Source organism: Alligator sinensis, unplaced genomic scaffold (genome assembly GCF_000455745.1).
Source record: "Alligator sinensis unplaced genomic scaffold, ASM45574v1 scaffold250_1, whole genome shotgun sequence".
NCBI lineage: Eukaryota > Metazoa > Chordata > Crocodylia > Alligatoridae > Alligator > Alligator sinensis.
The window spans coordinates 1,061,149-1,080,258 of record NW_005841888.1 but is presented as its reverse complement, the minus strand read 5'-3'; the positions used below and the strand labels follow the sequence as shown (position 1 = coordinate 1,080,258).

At 43.5% G+C, this 19,110-nt stretch overlaps 1 protein-coding gene across 4 annotated transcripts in view; it reads right to left on the bottom strand.

Moving 5' to 3' along the window:
- The window catches only part of MAPK6 (mitogen-activated protein kinase 6), a 48,305-nt gene extending 43,803 nt beyond the window's left edge, over nucleotides 1–4,502 (bottom strand). For 2 of the 4 annotated variants that reach the window (XM_025197026.1, XM_025197027.1), the window contains exon 1: nucleotides 4,336–4,502. The gene's annotated coding sequence lies outside the window, so the exon portion shown is untranslated. Of the gene's footprint in view, nucleotides 1–3,069; nucleotides 3,165–4,335 lie in introns of those variants that run through there. The other 2 variants (XM_006017945.3, XM_025197024.1) reach the window with 2 other exon arrangements.
- Nucleotides 4,503–19,110: the final 14,608 nt, after the last annotated feature.

Here is a 19,110-nt window from a genome sequence, read left to right as displayed (position 1 = left end):
TGCTTTTGTATGTTCAGAATGCTACTCACATTGACTCCAGTTACAGTTGGGAGCACTGGGCACTCTGTGGATCAGATCCCAATGGATGCAAATGCAGGTGGAGGCTGCATTAAAGTTTAAGTAGTTTGCTCTCTGGTATAAGGACGATCCCTACTGGGATCTTGGAGAACCATCATGGCTGTGAGAATGAGTAGGGAAGGCAGTGGAGGTGGAGTCCACTGCAACGGGGTAGGAGGAGAGGTAGGTACCAGAGGATATGGATGAAATAACAGTGTTGGATGTCTGTATTGGGTGGGGTTGGAGATGGGCCCTCAAACCCTGCTTCCTCCTATCCTTGCCCTACTGCCCAAGAAAACGTGCTGCAGAAGGGATCTCTCTAAGGTAAACCTTAAAGATTTACAAGAGACTTCCCTTCCTCGATGGCTTTTCACATGTTAAAGTGTGATCTTGACCACTGATTCAGGCCATGAAAATACTAAAGACAGACTAATTTTTAAATAAGGTTTTCAAAACAGCAGCTAGGGAGCTCCTTTTGATAAAATCCCAACACCATTTGAGGAAAAAAAACAAACATTTTTTATATGGTCTGGGAGAGCAGCTTTGAGAGTAAGCTACAAAAGAGGGTGAATAGTAAATTCTTTTAAAAGGAAAGTGTTAGTGGGAAAATACCTAAATCTCCTCAAAGATTTAAAAAAAAAAGAACTTTTCTGGATACCAAGGCATTTGAGATTAAACCTTTAGACAAGATGACACTTTTCTCTCTGCTACTGCAACAATTTTAGCATCCCTGGCTTAGTGCGTCTGAGACCTGATAAAGAATGCCTTGTATTCAAAAGCTTGCCTAACTCTATCCCAACTATGCCGTTGGTCCAGTAAAAGAGATCACCCTAAAAAATCCTTGCATCGGTTTACACAGTCTCTATCACATCTCATTCATGCACTGCATATGATAATATTCCTCCTAGTTTCTTTGTGATACTCAGAAGCTAAACCAAGATTCAGTGATGCAGCTCTGCCACCACAAATGTGTCCTCCTATAAGAGACAAAAAGATGGACCATGTGCTTTGTGATAATGAGTGGACACCAATAAATGCCTCCGACATCAATCACTGTGAGTAGATAACTGGCAAGTCCATGTAAAGCTCTAAAACAATGTATAAAACACTGCAAGGGAACTCTGAGTCCAGCTCCTGCTTCCCCTTCTCTTCCCATAGGTGTTCAGGAGAAGGATATCATACAAGGTGCTGGACAAGTGGACAGAAGGAGATTGCCTGGGAGAAAGCAGGGTTTACTTGGTTATTTTAAAGATGATCACTTAACCTCCCAAGCAGAGCCTAGTAAGAACAGACTCGGAAAGAACTGACTAGTAAGAACTAATCTCAACAGAATAGTTGACTAGGAAGAACTTAGCAAGTTCTTACTGACTAGTAAGAACTGACTGGGATGACCGAACTGTCTGTCCATCTTGCCTGAACTGCACAGACTCCCTGGAAGCAGAGGTTATATTGCTAGTAGGACTGATTCAGACCTGTGTCATTCCGAAGTAGATAGGAACACAGGACTGGAAGAGGCCTCCAGAGCATCCAGCCAGTCCATTAACCTGCACTGTCAGGCAAATATATACCCAATTTTCCTAAAAATGATTAACTTCAAACTCATGTGCTACCAGGCATAAAAACCAGGAAACAAAAAATGCTCTTCAATGTGCCACAGGCAAAAAGCAGACAAGACACTCACTGGATCCCAGGAACAGGACTATACCTCATGCTCAGCAAAAGGTGAGAACATGCATAGTCCTTCCTATCTGACCCAGGGAAAAAGAATTCTTCTTGACCCCAAGTTTGGTATCAGCTTGATCCTGAGTAGAAAGGCAAGACTTTCTAACCAAAAATCTACCATGTTTAGGGTTTAAGTCCAAGTATTGGAAAATTAATTGGGTATCTTGAGGTCTACTGTGCAAAATTATTTCAGAGAACTGCATTAGACAGTTGAGTTCTACTCAGTTTGATTGTTATCTTATTGTATGATTAGACCCATTAATTCCAATACTCAGTGCGAGTGACACCAGCTCAAATAAGATTGTATTTGCTCCGACTGGATCCTTTGCCAGTTTTCCACCAAATCTCTCTCTCTCTCTCCACATACACTTCTTTAGTAAGCCACATATCAGCTGATATCACATTTCAGCAATACCCCTCACGTAGAGCATATAGAGTACTTTTGAATCCTCCAACCAAAAAATTGATGCCAGCCAATGATACTAACAGCATACAGAAGTCACATAAACTAAACTGAAATCTTAGATATATCATTATCATAGCCAACATCATGCTTTTAATGGATTATTTTCCGAATCCTCCCAGTGGTCACCAAAAATCAGCCTCAGGCCCCCATTTATTTTGTTACTACTGCATTTCACAGGTAGAGATGAAATTTAGACAGGAGTGAAGCGTCAGCAGAGCAAAACACAGCATTTGCAGGGATATAGCTGTACTTATGTAAGCTTGTGAAGAATGCCAAGTTGAAAAATCTGGCAGAAAAAAAGATCTCTCTTTAAAAAAAACGCAGCAGCTAATTCTTGTCTTTCAGAGAGATCTAGTCTATCTTTTGAGTGTTCCTAACCTTCAGAAAGGTATTTTCATCTCACATGTTAAGTATAGCAATCCTCTTAGCAGGGGAACATTTGGTTAGAGCTTTAAATTTGGTTACATAAATTTGTAGTTCTGACAGAAGGTTTCTCCTGTGTCTACAAGGACAGTTGTGGTGAGATTTCTGCAAGGTTCATTTGCAATCAGCACAGATAAACCTGATGGGATTGTTTGAAATGGGATTTAACCTCAGGGGATGTCCTACAAGTTTACAAGGTATCAAGATTAAAAAAAAAAAAAAAGAGAGAGAGAAAGAAATAGCAAGAGAAAAGACAATACCATTCACTTAAAGTTCTCTGATACTTTAAGCTTAATTTGAACTTTGATAAACTTTGAACCTTAAGATAAACAGTGAATTTTAAAGAGAGTCTTCTCCCCTACCCCCAGGATTCATGGAATATAGTGAAAAGTAATACTGACCAGGCTCTTCTACATTAGGGCTGATCCTGAGAAGTGCTAAGCATCTGTAAATTCCACTGAGTGCAAAAGGAGCTGCATCTCAGAGCTTGTCTCAGTATAACTGGATATACTTATCACAGGAAAAGCACTTAAGGGGAAATTACTCAATACATCATCATGAAACACTAGTGCTACTATTAATACTATGCTGAAGAACTCATCAACTAAAAGCACCATTCAAGTAAAATAAAATTACCATTTTCACAGCTAATCATAACTATGGCCAGACATTTTTTAAAGGGTTAATTTAAAAAAAAAATCATAACTCCCTGCGTATTTTAGTGGGAAAGTATGATTAAAAACAAAACGCTCCAATAGGAGGCACATCCCTCCAATTGGAAAGTTCACTGGATGGTCCAAAACTTGATTTTCAGGCCAACCTGACATGTATTGTTACTCTAGGTTTTGGTTTGCTGAAAAAAGCATATATAATTTCACGTGGGGTTAAAATAAAAAACCAAATTGTTTGACCTAAAAAAAAGTGTATTTCCTTCCCTGCTATCATGACAAGTAGTTAAAAAAGAAGCAAGTTAGTAACAATTTTACCTATTATCATAAACAATCCTAAATAAATTGAGGCAGCTGTGCAAAACCAACAGGATTAACTCCTGTATATTATTGCCAATATTAAATTCTGCATGGAAGCCCTATAACAATAGCCAGGTGTTCTGTAGTATGCAGCAGATTATAAGACATACAAGCAATTTTTCAAATCTTTCAGTTAAAGGTTTCTAATATGTAGAACTCAGCCTTTTGCATCTTAATATTATCACTAAATCTTTGTGATAAGAACATTTTACATTTCTAGTTTAACCTGTATTTGGTCAGTTTTCATCTCTGTTTTATTTCAGAAAGGAAAGTTATAGTCCCTTTCAACAAATCCTCAGATCTTAGTCTATGGGCTGCATTAGTAGTCTTTTCTATAAGGATTTGTCTAAATAGATTTGAGTGCATTCGTTCTTGATGGTAAAAAGTGAATTATACCTCCCCCCCCTTCCCCCCCAAACAAAAAAAACCCCAGTTCACTGGCATTTATAAACATTAGAAGTAGTGTATATAATCAGGACTCTAAAATCAATGCATTGGAGTTTTAGTAGATTCTTTAAAAAAAGATAAAGAAAAAAAGGAATTTTGGTAGCTTAACTCAGAAATCTAGTTCTTTACATGCTTTCTCCTCTAAATTAACTGCCACCTCACTGAGAGTGCACACAAACACATTTCACTTACCATTATTTAAGCTGTCTTGTGATATTCTTCACTGTCATTAAATATTTACTTTCTCTACTTAAAAGAATTACACTGAAGATATACCAGAATTAAAACAACTTCCAGAGTAAGTGAAAAGGTCGACCACAAGATTGGTAGTCAGAAATAGCAGTGATCTGATGAGAAGAGGTTATGTTGCTGTGATATGAGTAGTGTACAGCTGTTACTCTAGTAATAATTCATCATATTAATATTTAAATGAGGAGAAGGAGGGCAGCAGACTGTGTGACAATCCCTCCCTGCCCTTAAGCAGAAAAATAGGCCACCAAACACAGAAAGTATCAGCAGGACAGAGTACAAGTTTATTCCTTGTAACTCGCAAGAAGCTCTTTATTTCTTTAACCATGAAGGGGATAAATTAATCTCTAGCAAGTTCTTGAGCTGCTGCTGCTTTTACTGCTGAAAAGTTTGAATCTAGCACTTCCCGCCACCCTCAACATAAAACACAACAATTGCACACAGTTTATCCCAGGTATTAGTCCTGAATCACATGCCCTGAGAAGGTCCCAGGATTAGGAAGAGCAGAAGTGAAAGATATCTGCAGGAGTGTTGAAAGCAGTGCACGGGACCAGAGTGCTAGCTAAGAGGGAGCTCTTTAGAGGCCAGGAAACCTGCATAAGTTAGCATAGCTACACCCAATGATAGAAGGATCAGCTCAACAACTGATGCAGAAGTAAGGCTGGCAAGTATGGATGACACCCTAAAAAAAAGAAGGAAATTTGGCCATGTTTGATTGCTTTCAAAAGTTGCACAATTGTGTCCAGCAATTCTGAAAAAAACACCACCTGTCACATGCTAGTTCTTGACATAACACCTCTTTATTTGTAAGCAGAGAGACTGAAACAGAGACACTATTGGTGGAGTCTCATGTCTGGTCTTATGAACAGTTGTTTATCATCTTCCTTTACATTTTTAAATGAAAAAGGTAATAGGCATATATCCTAGAAGTGGCCACAGCTGCAGAAGCATTAATGAAGAAGAGTTGACAGCAAACAAATCACTCCAGTAAAAACACCCAGATGAAGGGCCTGCATGGAAAAAAACTGCTATTAATAAGTGTCAGGAGCTAGCTAAACCCTAACAGGTGAAGTTAGAATCCATGTCAAGAGTCCTAGTCTCTCTTTAAAATACAAAGAGTTCTTTCAGGAATGTCTGAAAGCCAAAAAGGAGGCATACATCCAGTGGAAGCAGGGGGCTATCATCAAAGAGGATTATACCTCCATAGCAAGCGTATGTAGGGAGGCTGTTAGGAAGGCTAAGGTGGAGATGGAACTAGAGCTAGCAACAAGGATCAAGGACAACAAAAAGTCCTTTTTTTAAACACACAGGAAGCAAAAAGAAGGCACCAGGCAATGTGGGGCCCCTGCAGGACACGCTTGGCAATCTGGTGGTTGCACGAGATGAAAAAGCAGACCTTTTTAACAAATTCTTTGCCTCCATTTTCTGAGCAGGGACCAGGACTTCTCCCTCACCGGGGTACAGGATGGACTCAGGAGTGACTCTGCCAGGCCCAGGGTCAGGCAGAACCGACTTAGGGAACTTCTGGTGGGGCTGGACGTGTTCAAGTCAGCAGGTCCAGACGCTCTCCACCCCAGGGTGCTGAGGGAATTGGCAGGGGTTATCATGGGGTCCCTGGCACGGCTTTACAAGCACTCATGGTGCTCTGGCCAGGTGCCAGATGACTGGAAGAAGGCCAATGTGTTCCCCATCTTCAAAAAAAGGAGGAGGGAGGACCCAGGCAACTATAGGCTCGTTAGTCTTACTTCGGTCCTGGGGAAGCTCTTTGAAAAAATTATCTAGGAGCACATCTGGGAGGGACCAGCAGGGGGGAGGTTGCTCAAGGGCAACCAGCATGGGTTCATTAGAGGCAGGTCCTGTTAGACCAACCTGATTGCCTTCTACGATCAGGTCACAAAATCATTGGACACATGTGTCGCAGTGGATGTAGTCTTTCTGGACTTCAGAAAGGCCTTCGCTGTCTCCCACCCCATTCTCATTAAAAAGTTAGGTGACTGTGGCATTAATACCTACACAGTCAGATGGGTCACAAATTGGCTAGGGGGCCGCACCCAGAGAGTGGTGGTGGATGGATCATATTTGACCTGGAGGGAGGCAGGCAGTGGAGTCCCCCAGGGCTCGGTACTCGAGCCCATACCGTTCATTTTCTTTACCAGCGACTTGGATGAGGGGGTGAAAAGCACCCTGTCCAAATTCGCCTATGACACCAAGATTTGGGGCGATGTGGGCAAACTAGAAGGGAGGGACAGGATACAACTGGACAGGTTACAGGGGTGGGTGAATGAGAATAGGATGGGATTCAATACTGACAAGTGCAAGGTACTGCACTTGGGCAGGAAAAACCAGCAGCATACCTACAGGCTGGGGAACTCTCTTCTCGAAAGCACAGTGGCAAAAAGAGATCTTGGAGTCATTATTGGCCACCAATGTGAGGACGCCATGGGCCACCAATGTGAGGACGTAGTCAGAAAGGCTAACTGCACCTTGTCATGTATCCACAGATGCATCACAAGCAGGTGCAAGGAGGTGATCCTCCCCCTCTATGCGACACTGGTCAGGCCACAGCTGGAGTACTGTGTCCAGTTCTGGGCGCCGCACTTTAGGAGGGATGAGGCCAGCATCGAGAGGGTCCAGAGGAGGGCCACCCGCATGATCTGGGGACAGCAGGGCAGACCCTACAAGGAGAGGCTAAGGGACCTGAACCTGTTCAGCCTTCACAAGAGAAGGCTGAGAAGGGGTCTAGTGGCCATCTATAAACTTACCAGGGGGGACCAGCAGGGATTGGGTGAGACCCTGTTCACCTGAGCACCTCCCGGAGTAACAAGGAACAACAGCCACAAGTTGATTGAGAGGAGGTTCAGGCCAGACATCAGGAGGCACTACTTCACAGTCAGGGTGGCCAGGATCTGGAACCAACTTCCAAGGGAAGTGGTGCTGGTTCCTACCTTGGGGGTCTTTAAAAGGAGGCTTGATAACTACCTAGCTGGGGTCATTTGAGCTTAAACTTAACAGGGGTCATAAGAGCCCTGTATTCATTCCTGCCCAGGGCAGGGCGTCGGACTAGATGATCTGCTGAGGTCCCCTCTGACCCTACTTCTATGAATCTATGAATCTCTTGCTCACTGGTGGTGTGGTCCTTTGGGTCTTGTTGATTTTTTTTTTTTTAATAGTTGCCTCATCCTGTATACATAAATTTACAGCTATATCAACCTGTATTCATTAACATGTTGTAGAAAAGACCCCACCTCTTAGATCTCCAGCCCACACCATGTCCTCACCTTGGCTTGTCTTACTGTTAAGCTGTCCCCAGTACACAAGCCATTTAAACTAGCATTCTTAATAAGCTGTTCTAACACACCAATAAGGTTTGTGTACAAAACACATAGTCCAAAAGCTAGGCACTGTAAAAGCCAGGAGAACAAAAGTATGTGGGTTAGGAGCTTTCATAAGAGGGAACACAGAAGGTCTCCAACTCCTGGACCACTTCCTTTCCACCTCCATATTAATCATCATATGCGATTAATCACAGTGAGGGGAAGGTGTTGTCTGTTGTAGAGAAAAAGCCCAACCCCAAACATGAGTGATCCTTAAAGGGCAGCAGGAAACCAGTGACAACTCACTGGCCTCTTTCTTTGGTAGCAGCCATCGGGGCGATTGGTGCTATGTAGAAGTGACAGTTATAGTTGCAGAAATCTTTTTCCACCCAATTTCTGAGTCTGGCAACAGTTTGTACTTCCCAAGCTCTATTCCTCACCTTACCTTATACTACTAGCCCAGCCTCTGGTGTAGCCATTCCTCCATGTTGGACTGCATGGGCAGTCCTCTATGGGGTTCCAAAAGAGAGCTGCAGAGAGGAGGGACAAGGAAAGTCATTTTAGCTGGTGAGATTTCTTTGTGGGTTTTTTTGCTGCCATATGCAGAATTGGATGGAGGAGGGGAGGGAAGAGGGCAGCATCTGGCCTATAGGGGATTAAACATGAATGCAATGAATGAAGTTACACAAAAATAATTAGTCTACCTGGTCACCTTAAGCTGTATGTGCTTGTATCACAGACCTAAGAAGGGCATTTGGCACCGGAAAGCCGGTCCAACAGATCCCCTAATTATAGCCAGACCAATAAAAGATATTACTACATAAATCTTGCTTCCCAGATGCAAGGCATTTGTTGCCCCTGCTGCTAATCAACAAGATTTGGTCTGCCTATCAATTCTCCTCCTTTCATACTACATACACTCGTGCAATACTTCAGGGCCAAAATCCACTTTTCCTATTGCAGCAAATAGTAGCCCAGATGTCAAAGCATTAATTTACATGAGGGCTAAAATAATCCACAGAACATTCTCATGTTGCCTTCAAGTATCCATTGCTGCATCAAGAAGTTAACAAAACAGAAGATGTTTCCAGTTCTCTAGCCTACTTTAAAACAAAGTCACAAAATGAAAGAAAGAAGCCGTAATGCATTAATAAACAATTCCAAAAGAAAGCAAAGCAAAACCCAACGTAAGATTCCATATCAAAAGGAAAGTCGTGGTAAGGGTTAAATAGCACCTGCAACCACTGTCTGGGGAGTTAAAGGTGAATATATGACAGAAGATAAAGAATATTTTCAGGTAAATTGGGTCAGGTGACAGTTTTAATGGCCTCACTAAAATCCAAGCATTGCAACACCTTCTATATTATCTTCATGGGCAAGGGCATATTTCAAATCTGGCTAGGTAGCACAGTGGATTAATGTACTAGTTCTGATGAACTCTGGAGGCATGAACTCAGATTTTGCCTAGGCTACAAGTGCAAAAGTTAAAGCCAGCTTTGGCCAAATCTGTAGGCTCTGCTCAAAAGAGGCTAAAACAGGAACAACAGCACCTTGGTCAAAACTGATTTGATGGTGTTGTACAATGGCTGCCCATACTGCAGACTATTCCAGCCAATGCATTCACCTTCACAGGAAGCCAGTTTACTCAACATTGAGACTTTGTCAATGTGAAGATGTAGGGCAGGTACTTTAAAAACTGAGGTGGATAGCCACTAACTTCATATATGCCTTGGAGATGTCACTTTGCCTCTCTGCACTACTACAAGCTTCTCCTCTATGAAACAAAGATACTACCCACTCCTGTGAAGCTGTGTAGATCTGGAATCATGCCAGCATAAAGAGAGAAGAGTTCTTCATGGTCAATTTAAGCATTTCCCATTTGCCAGTGCTAATAGCTATCCCATGCAGCATCTTTATAAAAATTAATGCATGCATAAACCTGAACAAGCGCACACACCACAGTTTCTGGTCAAGCCATGAAAGCAGAGGATCCTGCTGCCACAGTGACCACTGCACTTGTGGTACAGCTGCCCTACCAATGCTGAAGGATTGTTTTTTAACTCCTTCCGCAGAGCCAGCTTACAGTTAGCTCACAAGAGCCCTGGTCCGTTTGAAATCATAATGATTTCATAGTGGCACTCAGACTGAAACTCATGACTGTCAGATGCAGGCTGCTGGGCACCCTGCCCAGCAACAGGGAGGGCTGAACGAGGTCTGCACATACTCATTTTCCCCACACAAGCAAGTCCTGTTTGCCTGGCCATTTCAGATGAAAACAAGCACTCGTTGAAGCTGAAGGTCAGGCAAGTAGATTTTCCACTGGGTGTAGTTAACCTTTGAATGGTTTACAAGGGCCATTTCGCTAGCTAACAAATGCTCCCAGAAGCACTAGGACTTCTTGGTTAGTTATCAACCAATGTGGCATAAGCCTAGAGTTAAACCACTCTAAGCCATACTGCTATTTGTCAGTCAGAAAACAGTTGCTGTTTGTAGCTTAAGCTATGTAAGGTGATAAGAATCTATGAATCATCTAACATGTCGTTTAATCAGGAGAGATGAACAGGATTAAAACAGAGCAGATAGTTTTATCCTTTATTTTCATTCAGTGTCTAGTTTGATATCCCCAGAGCCAGCAAACTGGGCAAAGCAACTGCTAGAGGTACTGCATGCTCTCTTTTCCCGATAGAGTCCCTTTTCTAACAGTTTTTCCAATACGTTTTTCTATAGAAAAGCTAGATCTCAGGAACTCCCAGATGGCTCTTCACTATAATGAGAACCCTGTATTTGTCCTACCTCCACTCAGCCCTTCTCTGGATTTAGTGTATGGAAATGTAGGACCCAATCTTTTTATTACAGATTCCAATAGAAAGACTTCAACTGACTTCAGTATTTGGTGCATTTCTCTTCCATCCCTGATTTGTTTGGGTCCAAGCAGTTTTCTTCCTCTTTCATAAATGCACTTCCATAATTGTATCTACCAGCTATGTTCTAAGCTTTGTAGATTCCAAGGTATAGTTGTTCTTAAGGCTTCATATTCTACTAATTATTCAGACAGAAATCTGACTATTTTCTCCTAAGAATTTTTCCTGAGTGGGGATTTTAAAATTATCCCATTTAGTAAGTAAATAATTTGCAATATTGATGGATGTACAAAGTTAACAGCTCCATGACTGAGAGATACATGCTGAAACATTAACCTTTCCTCCCTCTGTGAATGAATGGTTGATCTCTATTTAGCCATTTTTGTGGCCCGTAAGTTACCTTTTTATGGATATATTCACTTTCAGAAATGCTTGATATTAAGTTACACAACGACATAAAAGGAGTAATGAGAAGCAGCCATCCATTTATTCCTCGATTATATTAGAGGCAGCAGATACTATTGGTACCATTTTTCCTTCTTATCATAATGCTTCCAACCCTGGTTTATGCACTCATATCTCCATTTTGGCCATGTCACTCACTCTTGTTTCATGTTTCTCTCTGCTAGCTCACGTATATTCTTATGCCACAATGACAATGATGCTAGCAAAGCAGTGTCCTTTTCTCAAGCTGAAGTGCTGTAGCCACTGCTACTTGTCCCAGACACACACAGTCTCATCAGCCGTTGGTCAGGGTCAGGACTCAGACATGATGCACCACCCAGTTCTGATCACAACTTGCAACCATCCATGCTTGCTCCTCGGTCTGGTCTCTGGCTCTCCACAGCTAGCCTCCATCCCTCTCTACAATAACCTTACAATTAAAAGTTCCAGAAAAAATGTCTTTGACCAACTAGAAAACAGGAGCCAAGTATTCACTGTGCCTAAGCTAAAAAGGCTAGGCAATAATATCAGCTCCAGGGAACTTAGAGACATTTCCCCAGGCACTTGTAAGAAGAGGTTACAGCTCCCTGCATTTTCCTTGATTCCATGAGGTATTCTAATAACCATTCCCTAGACCAGTGACTGGCAGCATTTTCTGACGAGGAGCCAGCATGATCCAGCTCGGGTCTTAGATGGGTGGGCAATAGGACCCGGCCACCCCTGCTGCTTCTCCCTGCTGCCTGGCTGCCAGGTGGTGTGGACAGAAGCCCCCCTCCACCAAAACCCAGGCTGCCTGAGTGGGCACACTGAGCAGAACTCCCCCTTCACCAAGGTCCTAGGAGAGGGCCCAGCAAGGTGTGGACAAAGCGGCCTGCTGCCAAATGTTGCTGAAGTCATAGTTCCACAGGCCACAGGATGCCAAACCCTGCCTTAGCTAGTGGAACCAGGAACTGTGGGATAGGTACCATGAAAACACTGTACTTCCAATAGCGAATAACAGTCTGATGTTAATACAGGACACAAGTACAGTGGCCACAAATCCTACTGTTCTGAAGACAGAGATGGCACTACACAGTTAATGTTATCCTATCAGTTTTGAGCACTTAGGGTAGGGACAGACATTCAAAAAGCCTAAGCCTGAACTGATTTAATCTTTGCAAGTTAGTCTAATCTGGCTAGGCTAAATCAATTTTGTAACCAGAAAGACATCCCAGAAATGCAGGCACATGCCTACAGTGGCTCAGACTAGAAGCCAGGGGGCGCTAGAGCAGCCCTCCCTTCCCTTCTACAGGGCTGAGCTGAGTGGGGGGCGTGGACAGGCCCTGGCAAGAGCTCTTATTATTACTCCCCTGCTAAGCAGCCCTGCAGGGAAAGTTTATCACCCCTAACTCAGTGTTTATCAATGCATTAAGAAAACAAAGTCTCTCTCCATTAACTAATAGAGCTCTTCTTAAACAGTTCTTCCAAGGAAGGACATTAATTTACCTGTTGATTAGCTCCAAAAAGCCTGTCTGCCTGATGTCTCCCACAGCACAGACCGTAGCCAGCATTGGTCTGCTAGCTAATGCTGAGGTGTCTGCGTACTGCAAAGGGGAAGGGGGAATAATCCCTGCTTAGCAGGGAGAAGCCAGGCAGACGCTCTGTGCCTGCATGTCTCTGGAGGAGAGGGGAGGGGCCAGCCCTGCTGTGAAGCAGAGAGCCCTACCCTGCCCTGCCCAGAGAGCATGTTGGGATGCTGGGGGTGTCTGGTTTATCTTAAACCAGCAAGGGGTCTGGAATAGATATTGCATAAACCAGTTTGACCCAAATCAGTTAAGTCTGATACTATATTCAACCAGGTTTATCTCAAACTGGTTTCAGCCATTTTCAGACTGGTTTATGTGCACTGAACATCTGCTCTGTTACAGGTTTAAACCAGTTTCTGATCAGTTAAACCAGTTTGTGTGTAATATTTGTCCCTAGCCTTAAAGCTTCAGAGGTTACACATTAAACTGTTACCACTTGCATGGTAACCATTTGCATGGTAAAATCCCAGAGAGCTCCTGACAACTGCAGAGACAACACGTCCTTAAAAGACTTGTATCATAAGGATTGATCACTAAATATGAATCTCACCTTCAGTTCACAGCAGGTAAGGTAGCACAGAACAACTATATTGAATAGATCAACATACTTTCTCTCCGTTTTTCTCCATTGCCATCAATGCAAGATTTCCCGTTTTTCTTGCAATAGCAGCATAATTAGGAGGTCCTTGTTGACATTCTCAGCATAATTTAAGGTTCTGAATCTTTCTCTCACTCTCCATCACAAACAGCCAAGCAAGTTTATCCAACTTGACTTTTTCTGTAATTATTTGTTTTCCTTTTCTGAATTTATTTAGAACAGTGATTCTCAGCCAGGGTGTCAATAGCTCCTTTGAAGGGTGTGACAGGAAGTGTGAGGAGATAAAGGAGGTAATAAGGCCGATAAGGGCAGGCTCAGGCTCTACCTACCTGGTTGCTTCCGGGATCACAGTGAATGGCCTCTCTGCAAGGAGATAAGTGTGCGGGCCGGGAGCAACCTGGGCCCTTTTTCGTGCTGCATGTGGGCTGTGGCCAGCAGCCCGGGCACGCTGGATCGGAGAGGGAGGGCGACGAGCTGGAATTAGGCACAGATGCTTAACGGTAGATTTAAAGATTGTTTACTTACACCAAAGATGGTCGTGGTGTAGGCTGGAAAACTTGCTTGAGTTGCGGTTACAGACACAGACAACACGAACGGTCACGTGGAGTTTGCTAGGCTCCACGGAAAAGAGCTCCGGATGCTCTGGGTGAGCGCGCCACCAAAATCGGACTCGTAGATACGTCTTATAAATTCTTTCCGCTCGAAAACGGGAAGAGGTGGGCGATGGATCAGGTCGCCAAGCTCCTCTGAATCTCACACAGGGTCTCTATTACCCTGCCGTGTATCCAGAGTCTCCACGAGATGGATGTGGAGTCCTCTTCGGCTTGGGTGGAAACTGCTCACACCGTGCATTTCTCTTGCAACTTGAGCAATGCACCCTGCAAAAGAAGCTGCAAAGAGGCGGGAAACTCGTCCCTGCACCGGGGTTCTCCTCTGCAATAGGAAACTCTCCCGTGCAATGAAGTTGCAACCTGGCGGGGATAATTCTGGTGCCGAAGCACACACAAAATCATGCCTTTGGGTCATGACAATAAGCACTGTAATAAATTAATTTTTGAAATGGGGCATCATGCAATTGACAAAAGTTATGGAGGGGTGTCTTGAGTCTAAAAAGTTTGAGAACCACTGATTTAGAAGAGTAATATGGGGCATCTAACATGGAATGTAACATATGAGGTGAAGAAATGATAAAGAGTTTTCTCTATATAGTACAGCTCTGGACCACAATCCCAACTCTAACTCCATCTCAAAGGCATTAAAAAAAATGGACAGTAGGATAAAGCTACTTACATGTCATCAATTTCCTTTTAACATACTTTCAAATTTCACTTTTGGCCTGCCACTTTGCATGGAACAGACCTGATACATGGATATATACTGAGTATGAACTGATGTGAATTCAGAGATTTCCTCTCTACCCCCAGAAACTCGCAGCCATTTCAGACCTCACCACCTCGCAGCCTACTTCCCAATGTATTGTATGTGTATTACAACTTTTTTTTTTTTTTTTTTTTTTTTTTTTTTTTTACAGTGAACTCAGGCCACCATCATATTACACAATTGCTTAAGCTTTGTGTGTCCTTCTGGAGTTCCTCACAAATACACTCAGCATCCCTGAAGGAACCTCCCTCCCTCCCCCAAATTTCTACAGAGGCTGCATTGTACTCCAAAATCAGCTTAAAGTGCCTTAAGACAATTTACAGAAAAAATAAACACGAAGGCAGTTTTTGTACAAGTGGATTCAAATAGCAGCAGTTTTTAAAAACTGCCTCAGCACTTCCAGTTATCTTTTGAATAACATGACCAATAACTGGAACAACTGGGAGGAGGAGGAGGAAGGAGAGTCCCTTGCACTACATTACTCAGCATCCTGTTGAGTTTAAATCAGAAGCCCCCTAATATCTATTTATACATCAAAAGTTAATGGGAATATTTTTTAATAAGTGCTTCTTAAAATGGGATAGAGGAGGGAATTTAATAAAGCCATTGGCTGCAAATCAAAATCAGCCTGTTTTATTCATTATTTTCCTTATAGGTGTTAGAGATGTAGTAGCTCTGACATCTTCCTACTGAAGCTTTCCTAGGCCGTCTACTTACCCACTTGTTCTCAATAGGCTGCTTCTACATCCTTCAATTCCTAGCTTCTATTATTTCCCTCTCCATTCAAGGATCGTGGTGCAGCATTTCCTTCTTTATTACCTTTGCTTCTTCCAGAAGGTTAGTGGGCACAATGGGTCTTGCCCTACTTACTCAGGACAAATTCCCATGGACTGCAAAAATGAATGGAGCTGGTTTCCTGTATTACCTCTCTTGGAACAAAAAAGCGTTTAATAAAACCACAAGCAAGATATGGCTCAGAGCCTTAGAGTTCCACCTATTCTGAAATGGGCTTCCTGACCTCCAGATGACTCCCACCAAGCTCTCATTAAGCAAAAAAACCCACCTAAACATACACTTCCTTCCTGCAGGGCGGATGGAATTTTAAGTAGCCAGATACTGGTCTTACTGGGCCCACAATTGCCAAAGAGGTCAGAGGTGCATCCTGGGAGCATACAGATGATGTTTCAAATGACAACTGTCCCCTGGCTGGTCATTACTGATCAGGTGCTATCAGCATGCTCAGTGCTGTACACCTAGACAGACACAGATCTGGCTTCTGCCACAGTTAGCTTAAAGTGGAATCAGAATAGATGCATGCATTTCAGCTAGCTCTTGCCACAGCTAAAGGACCCTCGAGCAGACCACACCGCACAGAGCAGTGTCGTTCCTCTTTGCATGGGCAGTCCTCCAAGTTCCTGCCTTGCAGATCCTGCATTAATGTATCCAAGATGATATTGATTAGGAGAACGGGGAGAGGTGGGGAAAAACAACAAACAAACAAAAATGTCTTCGCTGTCTTGGTTCTCAATCCAGACAGCAGATACCCTAACAGTCAGTGTGATTCATTCATAGCAGTTGGCACATCTTGTTATAACTATATAGGCCAACCATATGAATTTTGTCCTAATTCCCCTTCCGTACTGCATGCCAAATCCCACCCACCTGCCAATCCAAGAAAGTAAAAACAAGTTCTGCAGTTGTTGTTCAGATTCACTTTTTCCTTATTTGCCCAAGTAGGCCTAAAGCATTTCCAAAAGACACAGCATGGCTACGTAACGACACTGTCATAACATAATGCTTCAAAACACAGAGATCTCCTAGCAATCCAGTGAGCAACCATGTCATAGATTCATAGATGCTAGGGTCGGAAGGGACCTCAATAGATCATTGAGTCCGACCCCCTGCATAAGCAGGAAAGGGGTCTAGATGACCCCAGCTAGATACTCATCTAACCTCCTCTTGAAGACCCCCAGGGTAGGGGAGAGCACCACCTCCCTTGGGAGACCGTTCCAGACCTTGGCCACTCTAGCTGTGAAGTTCTTCCGAAGGTCTAGTCTAAATCTGCTCTCGGCTAGCTTGTGGCCATTATTTCTTGTAACCCCCGGGGGCGCCTTGGTGAATAAATACTCACCAATTCCCTTCTGTGCCCCCATGATGAACTTATAGGCAGCCACAAGGTCGCCTCTCAACTTTCTCTTGCGGAGGCTGAATAGATCCAGTTTCTCTAGTCTCTCCTCGTGAGGCTTGGTCTGTAGGCCCTTAACCATACGAGTGGCCCTTCTCTGGACCCTCTCCAGGTTATCCGCATCTCTCTTGAAGTGCGGCGCCCAGAATTGCACGCAGTACTCCAACTGCGGTCTGACTGTGTCAGACAGTCACTTATAAGAACTATTAAAGAAAGAAAGAGGAGGGTGAGAGAGGAAAACAAAAAAGCAAATCTAAGTATCTGTATCCAAGTATCTTAGTTCCATGGCAATAACCAAGAAATGCACAGCGTAGCACCCCCAGTCATGGGCTTGATGCATGTCCCTGATACTATCTAGAACCGATATTCTCAACCAGGGTGGTACAGCACAATGTTGGAACTGTTAGGTATGCAAACAGGGTTCACAAGTTGAACCCAGAGATTTCAAATAGGAATCCATAGTGTCAAAATCATTCTGACCTGCTGGGCTCTTTCCAAATTCTTTGCAACAGAAAAATTGCTCTATTTTTCTGTAGTCAAAAAGCAAGCAAAAACCGAAGAGCTGGCCTTTTCTGAGGAGTGCCAGAGGTCTAACGAGGTTGACATCCACTGCTCTAGAGAGGAGTTTATCTTCCCCAGAGGTTGACTGTGGGACTGCAGGCTATAAAAGAGACTCTCACATCCTCTACGCTAGTCACAGTGCCTATACCAGCTCCTGGTGGAGGAGGCTCACTGGCTCATCAGCAGCTTTACCAGCTTTACCCTGCCAGAGAATCCCACCATACTCTGGTAATCCCTCCACAGGTGCATTAACTAGCTGTGGATCCAGAGTCTGACAGCGAGGGACTGAAAAAGCCCCACTGCACCTTAGGACAACCAATATGCTCAATGCCTACCACCACAAAGCATAATGTATTCACTCACCCTGCAGGCCGTCAATACCTAGCTCACCGCTGGCTATCTTAATCCTTCACATGCTTACCCCTCACATAGGCAAACTCAAAGGCACAGATGAGACTGCAAACTTCCCCAGAGTCTCGGGGCATTCAGATTGAGGGTTTTAATTCACTGTTAGAGAAATGAGCTCCCAGGTAGCTTTTAGATCTGACTCCTCAGAGTCCCAAGATGTTTGGCTGTAGGACTTCAGCTTAGGTTCGTCCCCTTTCCCTTAAAAAAAGGGAAATCACATAATTAACCCCCATCCTCACTCCAGATAAGCTTCATGCCACAGTAGAGGTTCCCAGAACCCTCTCCTACTGGTCTCTAAAGCCTTTTCCCATGAGTCCACACCTAACCACCACTCCCAGCCTCCAGACTGGCTCACCTTTGAAATTCCTCTAGAAGCATTAGCCTCCCATCTCCTCCCTGGCTTCAGATCCCTCTGCCTTCCAACATCTGTGCATGACCCATTAGAGGTATGCAACTCCTGACCTAGTGTCACAGAGAGAGCTGATGCACCCAAGGCTTTTCCCAAGCAGCCACAGACTGCTGTGCACTGCAGGGTTTAATTTTCACATACATTAGGTTAATTGAGAGCAAGCTCACCACATTCCTGAACCAGGAGTGCAGGGCCCTTGATAAAACAAACAAACCCAATGGCCTGCTAAACCTCTGCCAGATAAAATAACCTCAAAGAGAAAGGCTTAAAGAGGAAACTTATATGAAGTGAAAGGAAATTTGCAGCCCAGTCACCATCCTGTTAATGCCCAAAGATACAGGCATGGCTAAATCCTGGGTATGGAAATGAAAAAACCCTGAACTGTAACTCTAGCTTCCAAGAGAGATTATGTGAGTTTCTCTCTCTGTTTCATGGCTTGCACATCCTATGAACTTGGCTTTCAATTCCAATTAACGCCAAATCTCCAAGCAAAACTCTGCTGAAACCACTGAATTTATATGATTTCCACCCAAAGTAAAGGGGTTATCTAGATTAATTCAAAATTCAACTCAGGTTTGCAGGCACAGCACAAATTTCTAATGGGTGTGGAAAAGGAACGGCCATTACAAAATCTTCTCCCTGGCTCCAGGATTCACTAGTGCTGGGCTTCAGCTGCTCCTGGAATGACTGACTGAATTGCAAGCAAGTCGGACCTGGGGCCTGATTTTCAGAAAGTTAAGTACCCACACTTTACATTGATTTGGGTACAAAGTGTGGGTGCCCAGCAGGTTTGAATACCAGGCCCTAAGCATTACATTTACATTTTGTTCCAATCTGCCATACATCCTGCTAACACCAATGGGAATTATCTGCAAAAATCCTTGAACATTAAGAGGAGAAATGTTCCCCAAAACTGCTGCATAATAAGGTCACAAAAGGAAGTGCTTTATGCTTGCCACAGGAATGGGGGAGTTGCCTCCTTTTTAAGTGCTT